The following is a 21,738-nucleotide window of genomic DNA, read 5'->3' as shown; positions in this document are numbered from 1 at the left end:
TAGCACCGGGGGGAAGCTGCAGCACCCACTGCCCACGGCAACACAGACAGGCTGCTTGTCCCCGGCCACGCTCCCGTCCCGGGTGACCCTCTCCGGCTTCCCTCTGCCCCTTACCCCGCTGGAAACTTTCCGCTGGCAGCAGAACCGAGCCGCGGGATGCCGGGGCCGCGCTCCCAGCGCTCCGGCCGGGAGGCACAGCCTCGGGCACAGCCCGGGGCACCGGGGCACCGAGCGGCTCCTGCCGACACACCGAGTGCCGCCCTACCCCGCGGGCTGCCCCCGCCCGCCTCCCCTGCCCTCGCCCCTCGGCCGGCGGCGGCGGGACAACTTTCCAGGGCACGCTTGCCCTCTCCCGGCTCTGGAAGCGTGCGGGTCGGCTGGGGCCGGGCAGGCTGCGGGGCGCTCACCTGATGTCCCCGCTCGGCTGCAGGGCAGGGCAGCGTCCCCGCGGTCCCCTTCATGCCCGAGGGCTGCCTCGCCCGCACACGCGTCCTCATCCAGCTTCCTGCCCGGGGCTGCGCCGCCTCCCCTCGCCCTGGCGGGGCGGGCGCCGCTCTCCCGGTCTCGCCGGCGCGGCACGGAGGGAAGGAGGAACAGGGGGCGGGCGCCAGGAGGAGAAGGAGGAGGAGGAGGAGGAGAAGGCGAGCAGGAGGCGGGAGAGAGCTGCGCCCTCCCTGTCTCCGCCCCAGCCGCTGAGCGGACACAGCGGGTGCGGACAGGCCGTGCTCCCCGGGCATGGGCAGCGCCAGGGCTGCCCCGGCCTCCGCGGCACCGCGTCCGTGTCGGGTGTCCCCGGCTCCGGCTGGCCCGGCAGGGCTGGGCAGGGCTGGGCAGGGCTGGGCAGGGAAGGGCTGGGCTCGGCAGGGCTGGGCTCGGCGGTGCCTCTGGAGGGCGCCCCGATCCCAAAGCTCTGCGCTTCCTCGGAGCGGCCCGGCTCCGGGGTGGGCGGCTGGGCTGGGCTGGGCTGGGCAGGCACGGTGACTATCCATAAACCAGTCTCCTGAGAAACCAGTCCTGGTCCGATGGGCACCACCTGCGAACAATCACTTGGCGTTCCTCCCATCCCTGGCCAGCGCCTTTAAACTGCAGTTTGAGGGGGTCTTCTTAGGCCTCAGGCGAGGGTCGTTGGGCAGAGCAAGCGAGAGACTTTCAGACGGACTCTCACAGGGAGGAAAAGAAGGAAACTGGCCGAGGCAGAGAAGGGTGATGTCCAGATTGGGAAGAGGAATGACAAATACATTTTTCCCTGATTATTTTTGCAGGAAGGTTGTTCAGAAAGGTAGGGAGGAGCGAATACCAATGGGATAACTGAAGAGGAGAAAGGACTGTCGGGGCAGCAAAGAGGAAAATGTGCCCTGTCAGTCGGCAAAGGCAGGTTTTGGGAAGGTGAAGAGACTAGGGAGATAAGGATTCCGGGGAAGCCAAAACTTTACTGGGCTTGGCAGGAAATACACGTGAAACTTAGAGGATGAGTATGGAGAACTTTAGCGACCTTATCCTAGAGATTAGAAAAATGAGTCACTGAGGAAATGATTTTAACTAAGAAGGGATTTTAATTAGAGGAAATATGCCCTAGTGGAAGCATTGGAAAAGTAGGAAATAAGCACTGCAGGAATTGCTGGGCAAGAAGGAGCTCTGATATCAAAATAACAATTCCCAGCCTGAAAGAGCGAGTGCACCTGAGCAGAACACACGATGTTCTTGGTTGAAAGGAGTGGGAGTGTTGCTTCTATATGGGATAGAAACCACCCTGTCCAGAAACGTCTCCTGTAAGAACTGTGCAGTGTATCTTACCATTTTCTGGCAAACTGTGCCATCCCACATGGGTAGTGGAGAGTTGGATTCAAGCTCTCCAAACTGAACTCACCTTTACAGCCAGTGTAGCAAAGTGGACCCTGACCAGCCAGAACTAGCAGTAAAAGCAGTATTCCCTGTAGACTTGATATTATTCTAGTCCTTGGAGAACTGAATTGAGCTTTAGCTTTCAGCCAATCCAGTCTGAAGAATGTATGAGCATACAGATTTATTATTTTTAGTGTTTACTGATTTGAAGTTCATGCTGCTAAACTGAACTACCCAGGAATGTCTACTGTCCCTTATGGGAAATAACTTGAGATACGATGGGATACAAACTGGGATACATGAAAGTGGAGTAGAAATTACTGAAATGTGTCATTGAAGTATTTACTGCAGAAGTGAGAGGAATTTTAGTAAACTATAGTAAACTTGTGTGCTGCACAAAGCTTGTGTTGTATGAGTGATTTACAATAAGCAGAATATTGTAGGCACAGGCTAGCCAGGGTACAGCTTGGATTTAAAAAAAGGTTATCCTAGCCTGCTTTGAAGTAGGGCTGTGTAATCTATATCTTTCCCTTTGGTTTTCTCTCTTCATTTTTCTTCCTGCCCTTTATTGTACAGAATCTTCCTTCTTCTTGTGGCTCATCAATCCTATCACTGTGCTAATGTCTAAAACTAATATTACATATTTTATGTATATAGAAATTTTTATGGGAGTTGTTACCAGAGATTTTATAAATGATACTTCAGTAGCCATCTCTTGCATAAAAATGGTGTGCCAGTCTGGACTTTCAGGTGCTGTTGTAGTATTGGAGAAAATAATGATGTTTAGAAATAAATGTTTAGCTGGTTGTTCATAGGAGTTGGAAGTTCTCTAGCAGTTGCCTGGGGAGCTGCTGCTCAGGACTGGTGAAAATCTTGTATATATGAAACAAGGTGAGATCAGCATTTTCAAGTTATTTCTGAGCTTTCAGTTTTTTCTTTGGTGGTCATTATGAAGATCTGTAGCTAATCAGGAAACTTTTTGTGAGAGGCTGCTCTCAGAGGTGCTGTTTGTAACTAGTTTGTATTGTGTGTAACAAAGCTCTTCTAATTCCTTGAACTGTTATGTGTCTGATTTTGGGATAATGTACTGCATATTATTGTGTCCTGGATACACTAGTGAGTTTAATAAAAATCAGTGGAAAATTCAGTCATTTTCTTAAAAATATGTACTTGATAACAAATTCTATACTTGTTAACATCATCCATAATGTGCATGGATTTGTAAATCCAAAGTATAGTTTAAAAATTATTGGTTTGGATAAAGTCCTAACACAATGCTTTAATCACTGGAACAGCATTAGAATTCGATATGTTGGTCACCTAGATTCAATAGTATTAATAACTTGTATGTAAGAATCTGTTCCATAGAAAATGAAATATTGTATTATGGATACCAGCTATAAACTCCCTGAAGAAAACACATTTACTTTGAGTCACTCTCTGTTTTCTTTTTGAAGACAGATTGCTCGTACAGAGGAGTAAGCAGTGAGTGAGATAAAAATGTTTGGGTTTGCAATGAACTGGCTAACGTGTTGATCAGTTCAGGTTTGTGGTATCCATACCATCATGTGAACAGTTGAGTTCACCTTCTCCTGCCTCACCTGTCCCCACCGCCCATCCACTCCTCACTGGCCGTATTGCTTATGTCTTTTTTTGGATTCCTACTCAGCTGTGACAGAAGCTAAATAACTTTCCCAATAAAGAAGCTCAAGGTTGGAGTTGGGAATAGCTCATACTGACGGCATGGATCCACCTGTACTCAGCTGGCTCAGAGCAGCTTAGTCATTGCTCTCCAAAGGCACAATCTTTGGGTTACACTGTGGCTTCTCACAGTACTGTCATGTGCCATGTAGAATTCTTAATATTTTCAGGGATTACGCCTGAGTGATCAGCTTCCTTCTGAGAAAAAAAAAATCTTAGGTTGTTTTGTGAGGCCATCTCCCTGGGCACCATCCAACTGTGTAAGCTGAAGTCTGAAAAATGCAAGGTGGTCTATCTCGGGGCTAAAGGATCCAACAGCTTTTCTATGGCTATGTGTCACATAACCTGCTTTTTCTGTGAGCATCTATACAAAACATAAAGCAAGCCCTTGACAGCATATTAGCCCCTTCAAGAAAGACAGGGATTCATCCATGGTCAGGTACTGGTAATAGCTTCCCTCTTGAAATCCAAGGATAGAATGACAAGGTGTTTCTTCACATTCAGACTCAGTGTCCATGAAAAGACCCCAGACTAGGTGTAAGCTCCAGAGGACTGGAGCCCATGGGCAACCTTCCATTGGGAAGTACACTGTGCTTCTTATAACCCTGAGCTCCTGAGAAATTCATTCATGTTCCTCTTCAGCTTTTCTGTTGCCCATTTTATTCCTCTTGCTGCATCTGGAATCCATGATTGTGCCTCAAAGTCGTTTATGCTCTTTATATAGCTAACAAAAAGCTAAGTGCATCCTGAGCATTCTGGAGCAGAATTTGAAGATTTCTGGCTACTCCTATTAATGCCACAGCCACTTAGGCAATAATATCAGGATTCATTTGTAAACTGGGGTCTGCAGCCTTTGCTGGCACCTTTTCCATTGAGGGAGCCCAGAGTGTAGATATTGTTTGAGTCCAAGGCTCCTTTCCATGCAATCCTGCTACATCCAGCCAAGAGGAAATACAGACAGGGTAGGTTCCCTGGTTGTTCCTGGCAGGCAGCTTTTTGCATACCTTCCTTTCCTCCTTTTGTTCCTTCACCCATGAGATTCTTTCCTCTTATATTTGAATGCCCACTTGCAAAGATTTCTTGCTGCAATGCAATTTTGCTGTAATTAATTCAGACTACACATTTTGCTTGTCTTTTGTACCCTTTAGATCTGACCGATATGAGTGCACTGTTAGCAGAATGAACACAGTTCTCATTTCTACCAGTTCTGTACCAATTTATATTGTATTATTTTCTTCTCAATTGCTAGTTTACCTCTTTTTTTATTCTTTTTTTTTTTGTTGGGAAAGGGATAAACTAATTAGATTTTAAATGCCATATTGCCGTTCTAAATAAGGTATTACTCATTAAAAATAACCTTTTATTATGATCTATTTTGTCACAAAATATCTTGTAGGTGATGTGTTGTCCTTACATAAAATTGTTAACAATATTTATAAAATTTATTTTTTAGTTCTATCTGCTTAAACCAAATCAGTTAGTGATACAATGTAGTTGGTTAAGTGTTTTAGTAGTAGTCTTGATAAAGGTGGTTCATAAGCATGAAACTTATTGTAAAGCATTTGTAGTTAGGAGGCAAAATTGCTTGAAAAGTAATTGTCTCACAATAATGTATGGTAAAATAGCATATTATATTTAAACTGGTCAAATATGGCAACTGAGACTTGTCTTTTTCTTTTTTTCAAAAAGTGGGATTAATTCCTAAAATTATTAGGATCTCTTTCTGAAGTCATACAAAGAAGATGGATCTCTGTTGTAGGTATTCTAGAAGTGGTTATAAACAAGCCCTTTAATAGTCTTCTGAAAAAAAAGGGTTTAGAATATTGTTAACAGGGGTTTTCTGCTTTGCTTTGGTTCTGGTTTTACTTCTTCTGTCTAAATTATACTGTATCTCTTGCCAAATTGCTATCAACATGCATGCAGCATAACAATTTTATTTTCAAATCTTTACTGTCAGCTGAATAATGTCCTTTCATGATACTATCTATGGAAATGTGAATTCCTTGGAGGCTTTGTAATAGTAATCAGTACTTTTAAAATTTCTTTTATGCTGTTATTCAGACTTTAGCAAGAATGTCTTACAGCCCTGAAGAGGAATCATTTTGTTGAGCCACTAGTTCTTGTGTCAGCTAGATGAATTCTTGCTCACTGTACATCTTTTAAATGTACTAAGTAATGGTAATAATAAATCTGGTGCTTCAGCTATGTTACTACACTGAAATGTTATTTTACATCATTCTTTTAGTGTGCAGTAGTTGTGCTGGAATTACCTCAGCCATCACATCTTATATCTATCATAAAATTTTAAGTTTAGTTTATATTAGTATGTTTATCTTTGTTTCACTTTTTCCTTTTAAGAATATGGATAACACATGTCCCAATAAGGAGCATAAGGAAAGTAAATAGCAATAAACAAATAAAATACTGTGGATTACCACCATCCATATAGAGACAAATTAACACATAGTAGTACTGTCATGAACAGGCCAGGAATTCTATCCTATTTGTAGGCTGTTAGGAATGTATACTACTCACTTCAGCTGTTATACTGGGTATATTCAGTCATATATGTAGCTGAATATTTACAATGTGGGCCATTACTTTATGTACAGTAATGCATAGAGAAGTCCTTTAATAGTACCTATAGATAAAACCATTTAGAATTATCCATGGGAATCAGTGCTCAGGTCTTATCCCACAGTCTCACACGTGGAATAGTGATGTGCCCTGTTTGCTGTGCCATTGCTTCTGTCCCGACTCAAAAAAGAAAAATTTGGACTGTTATGAAATCCCCAAACAATTTAGAGTCTTTCAGAATTGCTTGTTTCTAATTAAAGCAAATTTCACCCTTCAGTCTTGAGGCTGTATTTGAAACTCAGTTCTTCTATGAGAGGTTAGTGACAGAGTGCACCCCAAATTGTCCCTTATCTGCTTTTAGAAGAATTTCTGCTCTATGTTCTTTCAGAAGTTCAGAAAGATTCTGAAGTTAGATTCCAGTGTGGAAAATCACCTAAGACTTCTAAAAGAAATACTGGATCTTCTGAGAGCCCTCAGTCCTGTGTTTCTGCCATTCTGAAACATGAAGAGACACATAATTTCCCACTGAAAAGAAGGGAATTAAAGCAAATGGAGCCAGAATAAAATAGCTACTTCAGAGCTGTGGCTACCTTTGCAAAATTGAAACCCAGTTCCATGAAAATACAAGAATTTTCAGGAACAGTAATTGAGATGAAATAGCCATGTAGAAAGGCAGTATTAAATCACAGGATTCTTTAGCTTATTTTCTCAGTTAAAAAGAGGGGGGAAAAAAGTATCTCAGTGTTTATTTTATGTTAAACATATATTTTTTCTTAAGCAAAATAGAGTTACGGCTTTGAAAAGGATGACCAAACAGATCCTGCTTCTGTGTAACTAGTGCAGGATATAAATTTTCTTTGCAAAATGTAAATTCATTTAGGATAAATGTAATAGATGTGAGTGTTGCTTATACAGACATAATCTAGGAGAAATGTTTTAAAATCTCCTATAAACTCCCACTACTCCCAATTCTGGTTCAACTTTTCAACCCTCAATGTTATTATAGGTGTAAATATAATTCCTGAATAACTTGTTATTTCTAGGATCAGTATTTTCACTGCTGAGTTTGTGAGCACGTTGGTTTAATTTTTTAGAAGTTCTGAAGAGTGTAGGAATGAAAGGCTAAATATCCTTCAGTGTTTCTTAGCTCTTTGCTTAACCTCTGTGTTATTTTGGTTTTCATTATGACAATCCTATCTTTGATTGCACATTGTGTGTGCCTTATGGAACCTAAAGTAAATTCCTGTATTTCAGACCAAGAAGTAGAGTTTCCATTTGCTGTGATGATTATCAGAAATCTGATGCAGTGTAGTGTCAATGAAGTATGTGTATATCTGAAGCCATATGCTTAAAATTACCTTCACAGAGTAATTACTTCATTCATTATTTTTTAATTAAGTAATTAAATTAATTAATTATTACTTCACAGGGAAGTTCTGTTCTAACAGGAGCACTGGAGGTCATCTTCGTTCATTGCTTTCTCAAAGCAGGTATAATTAGGTCAGGTTGCTCTGGGCCATGTCAAGCTGAGCCTTGAACATCTCAGAGTCCATAGACAACCTCTCTGTTCATAGTTTGGATAACCCTTAAGGTAATTTTATGCCCTTCATATCTGCTCAGAATTTTCTGTGTTCCAATCTGTGTCTGTTTCCTCTCCTCCCACCCCAGTTCACCTCCAAGAAGAGCATGTCCCCCTGTTTACGGTACCTGCTGGTCAATTCAACTTGACTTGCATAAACACATTAGTGGATACATTCCTAAGTGATGAGGGAGACAGAAGTCCATTTATTTCTACAGGCTACTGGGAGAAAGAGAGACACCACTTTTATTGTGTGTCTCTAATAGAAGCACTTGTAGTTCTCTGTGCAGAGCTTGCATGTGGGGTCCTTTGGGCTGTTTGATCTGTCTCACTTCAGGTCAGGTGGGGTCATGGCATTGAGCTGTGGAAAGCAAATTGTTGTGAGTATGTGTAGGTTCAGGATTGCTTGTTAATAGAGGTCTTCCCATCACATCAGGAACCCTGTAAATTAGGTTTACCACTGAGCCAGAGTTCTGTGTTACAGCCATGTAAATGTTATAAAACTCCTGTTAATTGGCCATCGGTAGGGTCTAGTGCTCTTTGATATGCCCTAGGTTATCCTACTTGGCACTCTGCAGTGTGCACCTTCCCTCCTTGTCCTTTGTCCCATAAGGGCTTCTTGGACAAGGTCAGACAACTCAAATGACATTAGACACTTGTATGTGGATTCATGCTTATCCCCATTGTGTGATTTTTTTGCTCCTGCTCTAAGGATAGGATTCAGTTTGAGATTTAGAAACCTTCATGCAACTGCCCATCTATATCTAACTGTAAACTAAGAGTTAGTTATTGTCATTATCATCAGCGGGGACCTGGGCTTTGACTGATCTGCTTACACAACCAAGGTGTGCTCTAGGATATCCAAGGCAGCCATGGGATGAAAACAGTGTGAGACGGGGTTTGTGGGAGACACCTGTCCTTGTGGGGCAGCCACTGGAAGCCAAAAACATCCTACAGAACCTGAAATTGCAGTAAACCTTTCCTGGCTAGCTGAGAACTTATGTGCTTATTTCTTTCTTCCCTTCATGATATATGTGGAAACTTTTTTACCCTTTCTGCAGCTTCTGCTCCACTGTGCAGCAGTATGTCACCCTGCTGTCACTGTTCAATTATCACTTAATTGAAAATTGGCTTGATTATGAATTGCATGCTTATTAAAATCAATTCAAACATAAATTGCTGCTCAATAATATACTTTGATGTCATTCAATGTTATTAGTAAAGATGCTATGCTTTTTTCATTGATGCTTATTTCAAACCAGTGAATAAATATTTTATTAAATATTTTATTAAAATCTAGTGAAAAGTACTTTTTCCTTAGACACAGCTTTTGTAGCACATGAAATGTACTTTGCAGACCGTTTTCTCTAGTTCTGTTAGGTGCAGTTGCTTCTAGTTATCTTCCTTTAGTTACAAATACAGTTACAAATATGAATGTATAATGCATCTACTTTTTTTATATAGTCATATTTTTTCTTTCACAGTGTGTACAACAATAAATCATCTCATTAAGTAATTTGAGGAATACATAATGAGCAACTTTGGGATATAAACTTTATTGTATACATGAACTGAAGTCTTCATAACAATCCTTGAAAGAATTTTTGACTGGTGGGATTAATTATATATCACACAGATGCCTGTCATACACTCTGTTTACACTATAGGGAAATGAAATAGGATAGTTAATTTTCTTTTATTCTGTTAAAATGCCAAGGTTTAATTAAACTGCTTCAGCTTAAGGGTTGCACAGCTACTTTCAGCTGTCACAAAGCATACTAGAAATTGATTTGTCATTGCCAGCATGCCCAAGAAGACATTCAGCAGGCATCGTAATTTCACTCAAAATTGTTTTTATTAATCATAGCTGTTTTTCAGTTTCTAAAATTTGTATGGGAAACAGAGTATATTAAAATAAGTTCCAGCCATATGCTCAGGGAATAAAAACAATGCAGATGCCAAATATCTGAAATCTACATTCAATTTTGAATTAACATCTGGGTTTTGCTTTTTTATGTGAGATTTTTATAACATTGAAATTTCATGCATGTTGGAATATTTTACATTATCATTCCAGTTATACAGTAACAATTAGACAGCATCATGAATTAGCAAGACAATTATGAACAATAAAAACATAGTAACAGACAATGAAAAGTTACCACTCACTTGCACAATGCATATTTGCATGTAATGTATAATAACCATTATATAGAGAATTTTTAAAAATGTTGGCAGAAAGGACATTAAGCTTGCTCACTTCAAGTGCTCCACACCCAACCTTCTGTGATATGATAAAAACAGCAACCATGATGAACAAGAGAATCTGCATTCCATTTTGAAAACCACAATGGCAAAAGCTACAAATATAGGAAGGCCCTTAGGGCTGTCTTTAAACACATAGGGAAAACTGGTGTTAGCAGAATCCTTTTTCCTCTACCACTGAGTTTGCAGAGAAAGCTCCAGCTGACGTCTGTGCACAGTGTGCTTCCACATGCACACAACTGTTTGGAGCTTGGCAGTATTCCCTATCAGCTTCTGCACTAATGCACATGTAAGGTTTCACACAAAACATAATAATTTGCAAAAGAATAATTGCAGAATAGGAATACAAATAAAACAAGTACTGTCTGAAGCAAACTCCCTAGGCTGGGATCTTGTATTAAGCTCATTATTGGGATTTCATTTTTGATTGAACCTTCCTGTCTTCCATTTCCCAAGGATAGCTAAAATTTTTGTGGTTTCTGTGGCTGTGATCAACACAGTATTATTGAAAAGTTCTGTATCTCATATGGCAGGAAATCATAAAGATTCTGACATTTTTAGTCCGTGAACTGATGGGTCTTCATCCTAACCTGTAATTTAACTGTGGATAAGGTGATTTCTTTAGTGATAGAATGAGGATAAAATATGTGACTTAAATCAGAGAGGAGTTGATCTGAAGCTGTTTCCCGTCCAGTTCCCTTCAGCCATTTTAGAGGCACCTCATTCTTTCTGAGAGGCTGAGCTTGGATTCTTCTGCATACTTGTAGTTTGTGCTGCCTTAGTTTGTCTCTTGCTTGTCCTGCAAGCAGGCCTCTCTTCATTACCCTTCCCTGGTCTGAGATTTTGGTTTACAACTAGCAGCAACTTACTAATTGAGCATTAAAGTTTTATGTGCCACTCATCAGGGTCTGCATGTGAGGCAAACCTTCATGAATGATGTGAACCACTGAGTATAGTAAAAAATTACCTTCTGACAGTCCCAAAACCTGGTGACAGAACAAATTAATTTTAGCAAACTGAACATAGAGTTCTAGAATATGGTTACTTATATTAACTATTAAAGGAAGGTAAGCTGAATCTTTAGGCACTACAGTAATAGATAAATCTATAGTATTTCAATGAGGTAAAGGGATGCAGTCTAGTACATTCCTTGTGTGACCTCCACAAATTTCTTTTATATATATACATTGAGATATTTAAAACCATTATTGTTGTGCAATGCACCTATTTGGAGAAGCAAATGGTGTGAATGTTTCTAAATATCATATACCCAATACCATTTTGGGAGGAGGAAGTAGATCTTCACGTGGTGTAAACTGTCATGGATCCTTTCCTCTTATTGTAGGTGATGCTGCTCAGAATGCCAGCCGTAGACTTTGCACGTAGAACCTTAAATCAGGAAGGAAAACCTTCCTTTTCATGTATGGCCACCAAGCACTTCAGAGATGTTTCATTTAAAATAAAAAACCTTCAGCTGACATAACACGCCTTAAGGTCTCCAAGTAAAATTCTTTTCATTGTTGCATGATTTGTGGAACAGTAGAGAACCTTGCATTTTAATTCGCCAAGGTTTGTCAGCCACACTTGGTTTATTTTTAAAAGCACACACTGTGAAGCTGAAAATACTTTTTTTTGGAAATTGCCTTCACTTTTTCCCTTTGCTTCAACTGTCATCTGCTTCAGATACAGTGAGTGACATTATTCATACTCATTCATGCAGGGATGCACTTTATAGGCTCACAGGAAAAGTGCTCATTAGTTGATTGACTGTAACTTGACTGCCTGTGGATAGCATTCACAGGTTTGTTACTTCATTTCAGCAAAGAATGGAATCTGCCACACCTCAGTCTGCATATTTATGAATACAGTTCTTACTGTCATGAGGAAACATTTATACAATTATAAAACATTCAATGCCAAACATTCAGCCAGAGATGTGTTCAGTAACACTATGGTATTCACAAATCAAACCATACTTGTTCTAAAAGAGTGAAAAAGGTCCTTTAATTTTGCTTTATGATCAATACTTTAGGAGCATAATCAAATTGAAGATGTAAACTTTCTTGTAAGAAGGGTCTATCCAGGACACTTGGTTTAGTGGAGAAGTAAAACATACAAATGGTACCTCAAGGTGTTCACAAGATAAAAAACATCTATAGAAAACATAATAAACTTAATACAACATATATGCAAAATAAACCAGCTAGATTTATTAATAGTTTTTGGAGAGGCTGTGTTTGCAAGATGTAGTAGAAAACTTGTTAACAGGATTCAGCAGTATTTTAGAATTTTGTTCTCAAAATTCTTTGGGAAATTTTTAATCTTTGGGAGAGGAAAGAAATGCTTGTTTTCAAGAAATGTTTAGCAAACATTTAAAAAAGCCTTTATCCAAGTATAGATGGTTACAGAATGAGTGGTTAGAGGAACACACTTTTTCTTAGTGTTGAGACAAGCAAAGACACCTTGCTTTCAATGCTTGCACCTTGTTTCCTGTCTCCTTTCAAAGGCAGCAGTAGCCCTGTACCACACACACAAAAAGCTATTCTTGATCTGTCTATTTGCCTCCCAGCTCACCTCTATGTTCATGATGTTTCTCTGCATTACAGGATTAGTGAATATCTTTGTAAAAAATGAAAAAAAAATTAGTTTCACATAATAGATGTTAGGAGCTAGGCATTCCCTCCATCACTTCCTTATGAATCAATCCTGGAAGTTGCCATGTGCGTTTTTCAGTTTGTCTTTAAATTTCAAAAATATTTATAATTTCTTCCTGCTTTTTCACAAGTTAAAGGAGTGTTTTTAGCAGGTTTCTGATAGAATAATGGGAATGGAAATTAATTTGAGTGGGGAAGAAAGATAATGTTTGTATTTCCTTTATGACTCAGATGAAAGGAAATAAAAATAAAAGGGATGGAAAGCATCATACAGGAGAATTTGTAGATGTGTAATATAGTCAGTCATTTCAGGGTGAGAAGAAAACAATCATCATTCAGAAAGAACAGGTTTTTACTGTGGTTTTAGTTTGAAATTTTGCTGTGACTTAGCACAAGTGGAATTTTACACAAAAAAGTTCATTTTTCTTAAACTGGCAGGAGAGAGGGCCTGGATTATATGAAGGTCTTTAATTAGGATAGATTAATAAAAGGATAGATAAATGATAATGATAGATAAAACAAGGAAATGTGAATTCTAAGCAATGTGTCAAGTATTGTTAGAAAATATTTCTACCAGCAGTATTTGAAATGCAAGACCTTTTTATGCTGGATGAAGTTTGCATGTATGTTATCATATGGCTCAAGGGACACGTTGCAACCCCACTAGTTTTATTTTCCCATGCTCTCAGTCAGATGAATTTTTTCCACATATGCATTGTCAGGTAGTTTGGGCATTCTGAGCAATGGTTGAAAAGAACAGGGAGAATACTCTGTTTTAGCTTCATACAGTTATCCTGAAGAAGGTTTATCATGAGGATTATGCCGACAGATGCTGCATGCCATTAATTGTAACAATCTAATTAAACACATGCACTGAAAGCATAGTCACAGTCAAATGGTCACATAGCAACTCTCTCCTCTCTACAGTCTCTTTTTGGAGTTGGCTCAGTTTAATTATGAGAACTGTGGAGCAGTGGTGCCTGGTGCAGTTGCCTCCTGTGTTCCCAGACCACCTTGTCTTTCTCTTAGTGTTAGTTTCAGTCTGGTGCTATCACAGATGTGTCTCACCAAAGGTCCTCAAGGAGGCATACTGCCACCTGGCTGTTGATATAAGACTAGATTAATTTTAAAATTAATTTTAATTTATTGTGGAAACTAGTACCTTACTAGTACTTATTACTGATTACTGAGCTTCTTGGCCTCAGGGAACCCTTTTAATGCACAGCTCTTCATTTGTAAGACTCCTAAAGGAACACTGAACACTCTTCTGCTTCACAGTGCCTTCAGAGATCTTGAAATACTGCCAACTGCTGCTGACATCTTTATTCCATTTCAGTTTTTCTCTGATTAATGCATGTGTAATAATTATCTTATGGTGAAGATCTCTATGTAACAGACTTTATTTGCTTCCCTAGACTTGAGGAACATCATGTGCTTGGAATGTTTTGCTTGTATCTTCTCCTTTATCTATGGGTGTTTATACAGATAATGGTGCATAATATAGAGAACAGGCTGCCATATGGATCACAAAAGAGTCATGGCCTGTTCCCTGCAGAATACAGAGGTCATCTGGTCCTCCCATTAATACTTCACAGAGAAGTGAAGATAGATCAGCCTATATTGGGAATTTAGAATGTAGGGAATGGAAAATATAAGATGAGGTTAGCAGGTCATGCAAACTGAATACAATGTGTTTGCTTGATAAAGGGTAGCATGTCTTCATGCTTTCCTTGCACTCTTCTGCTTCTGGCCTATGGAATTTATGGTTTCAATCTTGGATTGCACTGGGGAAGGGCCAGTTAGGGGTAAAAATTCAGAACTGATACAGAGTTTTTAAAAATTTCCTTAAATGTCAGTGGGAGGAACAGAACCTCATACTCCTTGGAAAGGGCAATATCACCTAATTCTGATGCACAGATCTGTCCTAGTTTAAGATTGTTCTCAGTTTATATGAGGTTACTGAGTACAGAGTCCATAGATCCCAGATTGCAGCTGTAAGAGAGGCAGGTTGCTATTTGGCAGAGGTGCCTGTAGTGTCTGCCTCCTGAATAACAGACAGGGTGATTAGGTAAAAGGAGCAGGATAACTCTTGTAGGAAAGGAGGCAATGTAAGTTATGCAAAGAGCAGCTGATTAATGCAAACATGTTGTAAGGAAATGATTGATTAATAGGCATGACTAATACATGAATTAAATCATATTATTCTGCAGCAAACACTATGGTCTCACATTTTAAATCTGTGTCTAATTACAGTGATTATACATGCAAATAAGATAATGACATACACAAGTAGCCACTTAGATGCACAACTGGCCATTTGCATATAAATTTGCATGCAATCCTGCTATAGATTCATTAAGTACAGAAGTTTGATTAGTTTTGTGGGCACTGTCATTCCCTCAATGAAGTAGACCCTCAGAGAAGAATATTTTATGACCATACAGTTAAATAAGGCAACTGAGCACATGAAAGCAAATGTAAAGTTACACAGGAAATTATTAAATCTAACATTTTCTAATCTCTGCATAGTTAATTTTGCAGACTAAATGTTTTAATTTTTTTAGCATTGTTTTTAAATTGTATGATTGAGTTCAGATTGAGCCCTATATATAATAATTAATTTTTATATCTAAATAGATTTTTAAGATAAGATCCTACTATCCTTGTGGTTCTGAAATCTAATGTTCTTCAAGCTACTGTGACCAGGCTGGGTAAATGTTAACTCATTTTCTAAAAGGGTGGCCTTTTCAAAAGCATGTAAATAACTTTGAAGTCTGTCTCATTTTTACAATGTGACTTAGTGATTTAAAATCATAGTCCTGGAGACTGCTGTTGGAGTTAAGGCTCTTGAATCCCTTGCATGTGTCTGGATATCATATTCAAATCTCTATTTCAAAATGTCTGAAGAGCATATTTTAATAGTTGTATAATTACCTAAAATATTTATGGATGACAAATGAGGATTTAATACTATTGTGTTGTTTGATGTATTTATATTTGAATCACTTATGGCTGCCTCTGTCTTTATCTAAATGTCTTTGCAAATCTGGCCCTAAATCTCTTTTGAGAAAATCGTGGCTTAGTATTCCAATTAACTTAGGTACTTTACAATGTTGACTCAATATATTAACTCTCCAGATTTTAGTGTTTTTCATCAATCATCTATCAAAAAAAACCCAAACCAAATTAGTTTGAAATCTTGATCTTTAATCCTCATAGTAACCATTGTAGCATGAAGACCTTGGGGAAAAATCTGGAGAACCAAGGACTGTGTTTCTAATTGATTTTTCTTTAATCCATAAATATCCCCATTGTCTATGATTGTAAAGTATTATGGAAAAATGTAAAGTGTTATTGAAGAAGAGCACTCTCTAGGTTCTCAAAGACACCTGCAAGTCCCACAAATAATAATATGTATGTTAATCAAGTGCCACTTTGATTTTCTCCCATGCTTGTGATAAAATTTTTGCGTCTACAGTTAAAGTGGAAATCTGTGAGGTTTCTGCAGGTGTGTGGAGCCATTAGTTTTAGTGTCATGTCAGTTAGGATAACCATACCTCCACTAAAAACTAGAAGAGGCTACTGGATCAATAGTCTTCCAGGGTTCACAGCTGTGATATATATTGCCTGATGTTCACTGAGCTCTAAACAGCCTTTGCCAGCTGTTGCTCTTGAATAGCCTTCAAAAGGAACATCACATTTGAAACCTGAGCAGTCAGCTTTGTTGCCTTTTAAGGTAGAACAAGACTGAGAAGAGTAGAACAAATTGTCTCTGTGAAGTTTTGTCTGCAAGTTTACTTCAGATGAACTTCATTCCTTTTCACAAAGGAGAATACTCATACCCCTTTGTTTTAGTGTATGAAATATTCAGATAGACCATGTAGTTTGGCTTTCTTTCACACTTGTGATTGCTTTTGAAAGGAGACTCAGTGTTTGTAAATGTTACTGAGTCACAGAACAGCTGAGGTTGCAAGGGACCTCTGGAGAACATCTAGTCCAAAAGGGGTCAGCAAGAGCAGGACCATCTCAAGTCAGATTTTTAGTATCTCCAAGGATGTAAACTCCAAAATCTTTCCAGACAACCTGTGCCAGTACTCGATCACTTTCATAATTGAAAAGGTTCTTCATAAGTGCAAGTAGACTTTACTGAATTTAATTTATGCCCATTGGTTCTTGTCCTTTCACTGCATCAGAATCTGGCTCTGCCTTTTTTACTGTTCTCCATCAAGTCCTTATAAGCATGGGTAAGGTTGTCAATGAACACCCTCTTCCAGAAATTTAGCATTCTTTCTCAGTCACTTGTATGTTAGATGCTTCAATCTCTGAAAATCCCTTTAACTGTCTTCATGGTCAGTCAATGGACTCACTCCAGTATGGCCATGTCTTCCTTGGAGACCCCAGAGGTGGATGCAGCACTCCAGAGGGGGCCTCACAGTGGTCAGATGGCTGGCAGCATTCTCCCTAATGGCAGCAAGGATGCTTCTCATCTTCTCATCAATGGCCCATTTTTCCTGCCTGAGGTCCCTCTGAATAGCAGCACAACCATCTGGTGTGTTGACATTTTCTCCCAGTCTTATACCTGAGGGTGCACTCTGTCCTGTAGTCCAGCTCATTAATGAAATTGTTAAACAACATTAGCTCAGCACTGACCCCTGGGGTACACTGTAAGTGGCTGGCATCCAGATGGATTTTCTGTCACTGATCACAAGCTTTATACAGTGACAGTTGAGCCAGTTTTCAGTCCACCTCATTGTCTACTTAGCTATCCTGTACTTCATTATCCATGAGGATGTTGTAGAAAGCAGCAATCAAATGCTTGCTAAAGCCAAGGTAAAAAATATGCAATATGTTTTATATTAGAATGGTCTCATATTGGTTAGCCAGGTTTTTCCTTCATAAGTTCATGCTGAGTCCTCCCAGTCCTGATCTTGCCATTCATATGTCAGGAGCTGGCTTCCAGGAGTATTTGATTCTATCACTTTTCTAGAGATTTGAAGCCTTTTTCAAAGACAGGGATAACTTTTCTTTTCTTGCAGATATCATGAGCCTCCTCTAAGCACCATTCAAAAATCATGATTGGCTTTGCACAGAGCCAAGGAATCATAGAATTACAGAATCATGGAACCAACCAGTTTGGGTTGGAAGGAACCATGTCTGAGCATGGAAGAGCAGATCCTTGAAACTCAATCAGCTCTTCAGGACCCCTTAACTTCCCAGGATGGCCTCACATAGGATCCTTCCAAGAAAATCCCTGAACAGATTAAAATCTGCTCTTCTGAAGTCCAGGATTGTGGTCCTCTTAACTGTCTATTTTCCTTTTTTTTAGGAGGAATACTCTCTCTTAAAGCAATAATGAAAAAATTCCTCTGCCTATTTGTGTCTTTTTAAAGAACTGTGTTATATGGCTCCTCAAGTTAAATTATGCTTGTAATTATTTGTGAAGTATTGGAAGAATGTTGACTGTATTAGATTTATTCTTGAAGACAGACAATACAGTATACTTAGTACTTACATTGTAGTTTGGCTAATTAATGAAAGACTTGAGATAAAATCATATAACAGGAATACTGAATAAAAAATAAACTAGGGGAATAGATATGGTGTTGGAATTAAACATTACAATTGCAACAGCTTTAAGCTATTCATTTTATCCCCTTGTGCAAAACAAGAAGAAAATTCCTGAGGGGTTCAAGGAAGACATAGAAGGTTAATTTGTTTCTTATGGATATCAGTCCTTAATAGAAGACAAATGAGAATCCCTTGGAACAAAAATCAACATTTCAAATGCATTTCATTTAGGGGTAAAATGCATCTGCAACAAACAAGACCTCTTCTGTAGTACATATATTTAAGTTGACACCAGACCTTGAATATTTTAATGATCAAATAGAAACTTAAGATTATACTGGCAATTAATATTATACATCTATGTTAAAACATGAGCTGAGGAAAATCTTGGAAGCTCCATAGCCATTTCCCTGTGATCTGCATTGATATCTACACACAATCTACATTCAAAATGTAGATTACACTTATGTATGTATTTTTGCTCAGTTCCAGCAATTTATGAAGTTCATTTTTCCTTTCCTGTATGTAGGGTACTCATACATTCCTGAAGTGTTCTGATAGTTCCTGAATTTATTTAAATGACAAGGATTTATTTAAAGGTATCCATTGTATAATGAAAACTAATTTGCATTAATATAATGAGGTATTTAGTCTAAATTATTCTAGTGAGAGTAGCTATGAAAATTGTTTTGAAGGATTTATTTTCCACTTATGAGTTTCTTTCAAATGAGGATTACATACTCAGAGGAGAAGAAGTAATTGATAAAAATAGCTTTTTGTCTTTCAATGTTTTCACTCCTATTATCTTGCTCTAGAATAAGAGGTTAAATCTTTACAATTTGAGACAATGAAATAATAGCTATCCCTAAATCCTTACTGTAGTCAAAGAGTTTTAAATTATTGGCTACCTGCATTATAAAACTCACCTAACATAGTTGTTCAAGGTCTCTGAATTTTCTTGTCTGCTTTGTTCAAAGTTCTCATTTGATTACAGCATGCAATGAAAACAAACCTCTGGATTTGCCACATGCTAGTGCCTTTGTTAATATTGTAATAAAGTAATTTACAACCTGGTGATGGAGCTTGACTACTGCTGAAGAGTCATAAATACAAAGCAAATACAAAAAGCAGCAGATTTCTGAATATATAGTACTCCTTGCATGCCTACATGGTCAGTTTTGCCCACACCAGAGCTGGAGTGCATTCTCCAGTTGTCCTCCCATCCACCCTACAGGTACCTCAGAGTAGGGCTTAGAAGCACAATTCTGGATGAGATCAATGGTGCAGTCTAAGGAAGAGAAAATAAATTATTTTCATATTTTTCTTTTTTTTTTTTTTTTTCTTCTTTAACCATAAATTATAATAATCTCTTGTTTGTATCTGTCCTAGAAAACTTCTGTTTCCAAATGGGATGATATTAAAGGCCCAGTAGACAGTGCCCTTCTGTCTGAAATCAAAGCATTAGAAATCAGTGTGATGACCAGGTTTTCAACCTTCTGATTGGTTCAGACATGGAAGACCACGCCTGGGTGAAACATGAAGTTTCATACTCTTCTTGAAAGAGTTCAGATCTAAACAGAATAGAAAAATAAAAACTAGCATATAATATATTCCTAAACTTTGCATTCATACATTGACTATTTAAAATATTGTTATTTTTATTTTTTTTTTTTAAACAATGCTTCAAATTTGAATGTTTTTTTAGCAGGAAACAAAGAAAGAGCCTCACGCTTCAAAATACTTACAGAGTGTATGGTTTTCTATTTAAAACTCAGAGAGTTCAGAAAAAAACTTTCAAAAATTCATGGCTTTTTGGGTAATATATATATGTATATAGGCACATATATAAAATATTTTATATTTTTCAGGAAAACTATTTGCAAATAAATTTTTATTTTATTAATGTGCATCTAAGTAGGATTAAATAGGCTATTTAATTATTGTAATACAGAAGTTTCTTGCATAATTCAAATTCTATCTTATTGCTAAGAATTCTCTTACTGGTATCCTTGGAAAACCTGCTAGACTTTTTATGGAATCTAGGTTACTTCACCTTGATTTTGAAAGGGAACAAAAGATGTGGTTCTGGGAAGAGGCAAATAGAGTGAAAAGTTAAATGACATCTAGCATGTCCATTTTGGAGGAAGAAATTTCTGAACTTTGGAAGAAGTCCAAACACAAGCCATTTATTAAGTGTCCTAGGGATATGTTACAGGAAATTATAAACTGCTGTAGTGGCTTGGCCCTGGCTGGATGCCAGGCACCCCCCCAAAGCCTTTTTAACTCTTCTGTCCACAGCTGGACAGGGTGGAGAAAATATAACAAAAGGTTCATTAATAAAGGATCAGGAGGGATCACTCACCAAATTCTGTCATGGGCAAAACAGGCTTGAATTAGAGATATTAATTTAAATTATTGCTAACAAAATCAGGGCAGTATAATGAGAGGTAAAATGAACCTTCAAAACACCTTCCCCCCACTGCTTCCTTCTTCCCAGCTCTACTTCCTCCCACAGGGGCTCAGGGAGACGGGGAGTGGGGGTCATGATCAGTTCCATGGCCTCTCCCACTGCTCAGGGAGAGGAGTTGTTCCCCTGCTGTGCCGTGGGGTCCCTCCCATGGCAGACAGTTCTCCATGAACTTCTGCACTGTGAGTCCATCTCATGAGCAGCAGTCCCCGTCACGCTGCTGGGGCATGGGTCATTCTTCCCCAGGGTGCAGTCCCTCAGGGACAGGCTGCTCTCCCAGGGGCCTCCCACGGGGTCACAGCCGCCTCTCAGCATCCACCTGCTCCAGCCTGGGCTCCTCCACAGGCTCCAGGTGGATCTCTGCACCCCTGTGGATCCCCATGGGCTGCAGGGGCACAGCTGCTCCACCACAGTCTGCACCAGGGCTGCAGGGGAATCTCAGCTCCAATGCCTGGAGCACCTCCTGCCCCTCCTTCTGTACTGTCCTTGGGATCTGCAGGGCTGTCCCTCTCACATGTTCTCGCCCTGGCCACAATTAGACCTGTGCAGTAACTCTTAAAACATTGTTCTTAAATACGTTATCTCATTTCTAATATGTCCAGCCTTAATCAGCAGCATTTGGAGCTGCCTGGCATTGGCTCCACTGGACATGGGGGAAGCTTCTGGCAGCTTCTCACAGAACCCACCCCTGTAGCCCACCCCCACTACTAAAGCTTGGCCAATACAACTGCCTCATCAGTTGTAAGGAAATATTGAATCTGACTCTCTGACTTTAACTACGACCCTCTTATCTAACAGATAAAAAGGGTAAAGTGGATCTCGTTTCAAAATTGTTTCACTGCCATTAAATGGTCAACATTCCACAAGGAAAGCAGTCACAGCTTTTTTGTTTATAATAAGATTTTATAGGTATAGAGTCCAAAACAGAAAAGTTGGCAACCAAGAAATAAAATGCTTTTTTACTTCAGAAATTATTCTGCGTAATCTTAATATTATGTAAATATTTGTGTACAAAGTGCTAATTTGGCAATGGAAAAGAAACACATAGAAATAAATAGAGGTTGTTCTAATTTCTGAGTGTTGTG

General features: G+C 39.1%; 1 protein-coding gene across 2 annotated transcripts in view; it reads right to left on the bottom strand.

Moving 5' to 3' along the window:
• SGCG (sarcoglycan gamma) overlaps positions 1-626 on the bottom strand; it is a 104,002-nt gene extending 103,376 nt beyond the window's left edge. The window contains exon 1 of one of the 2 annotated variants that reach the window (XM_056482015.1): positions 408-626. The gene's annotated coding sequence lies outside the window, so the exon portion shown is untranslated. The remainder of the gene's footprint in view (positions 1-407) is intronic. The other variant, XM_056482023.1, reaches the window with a different exon arrangement.
• Between the last annotated feature and the right edge of the window lie 21,112 nt (positions 627-21,738).

Source organism: Oenanthe melanoleuca, chromosome 1 (genome assembly GCF_029582105.1).
Source record: "Oenanthe melanoleuca isolate GR-GAL-2019-014 chromosome 1, OMel1.0, whole genome shotgun sequence".
Taxonomy (NCBI): domain Eukaryota; kingdom Metazoa; phylum Chordata; class Aves; order Passeriformes; family Muscicapidae; genus Oenanthe; species Oenanthe melanoleuca.
Note: the sequence above shows the minus strand (reverse complement) of the source record. Positions and strands in the feature narration are given on the sequence as shown.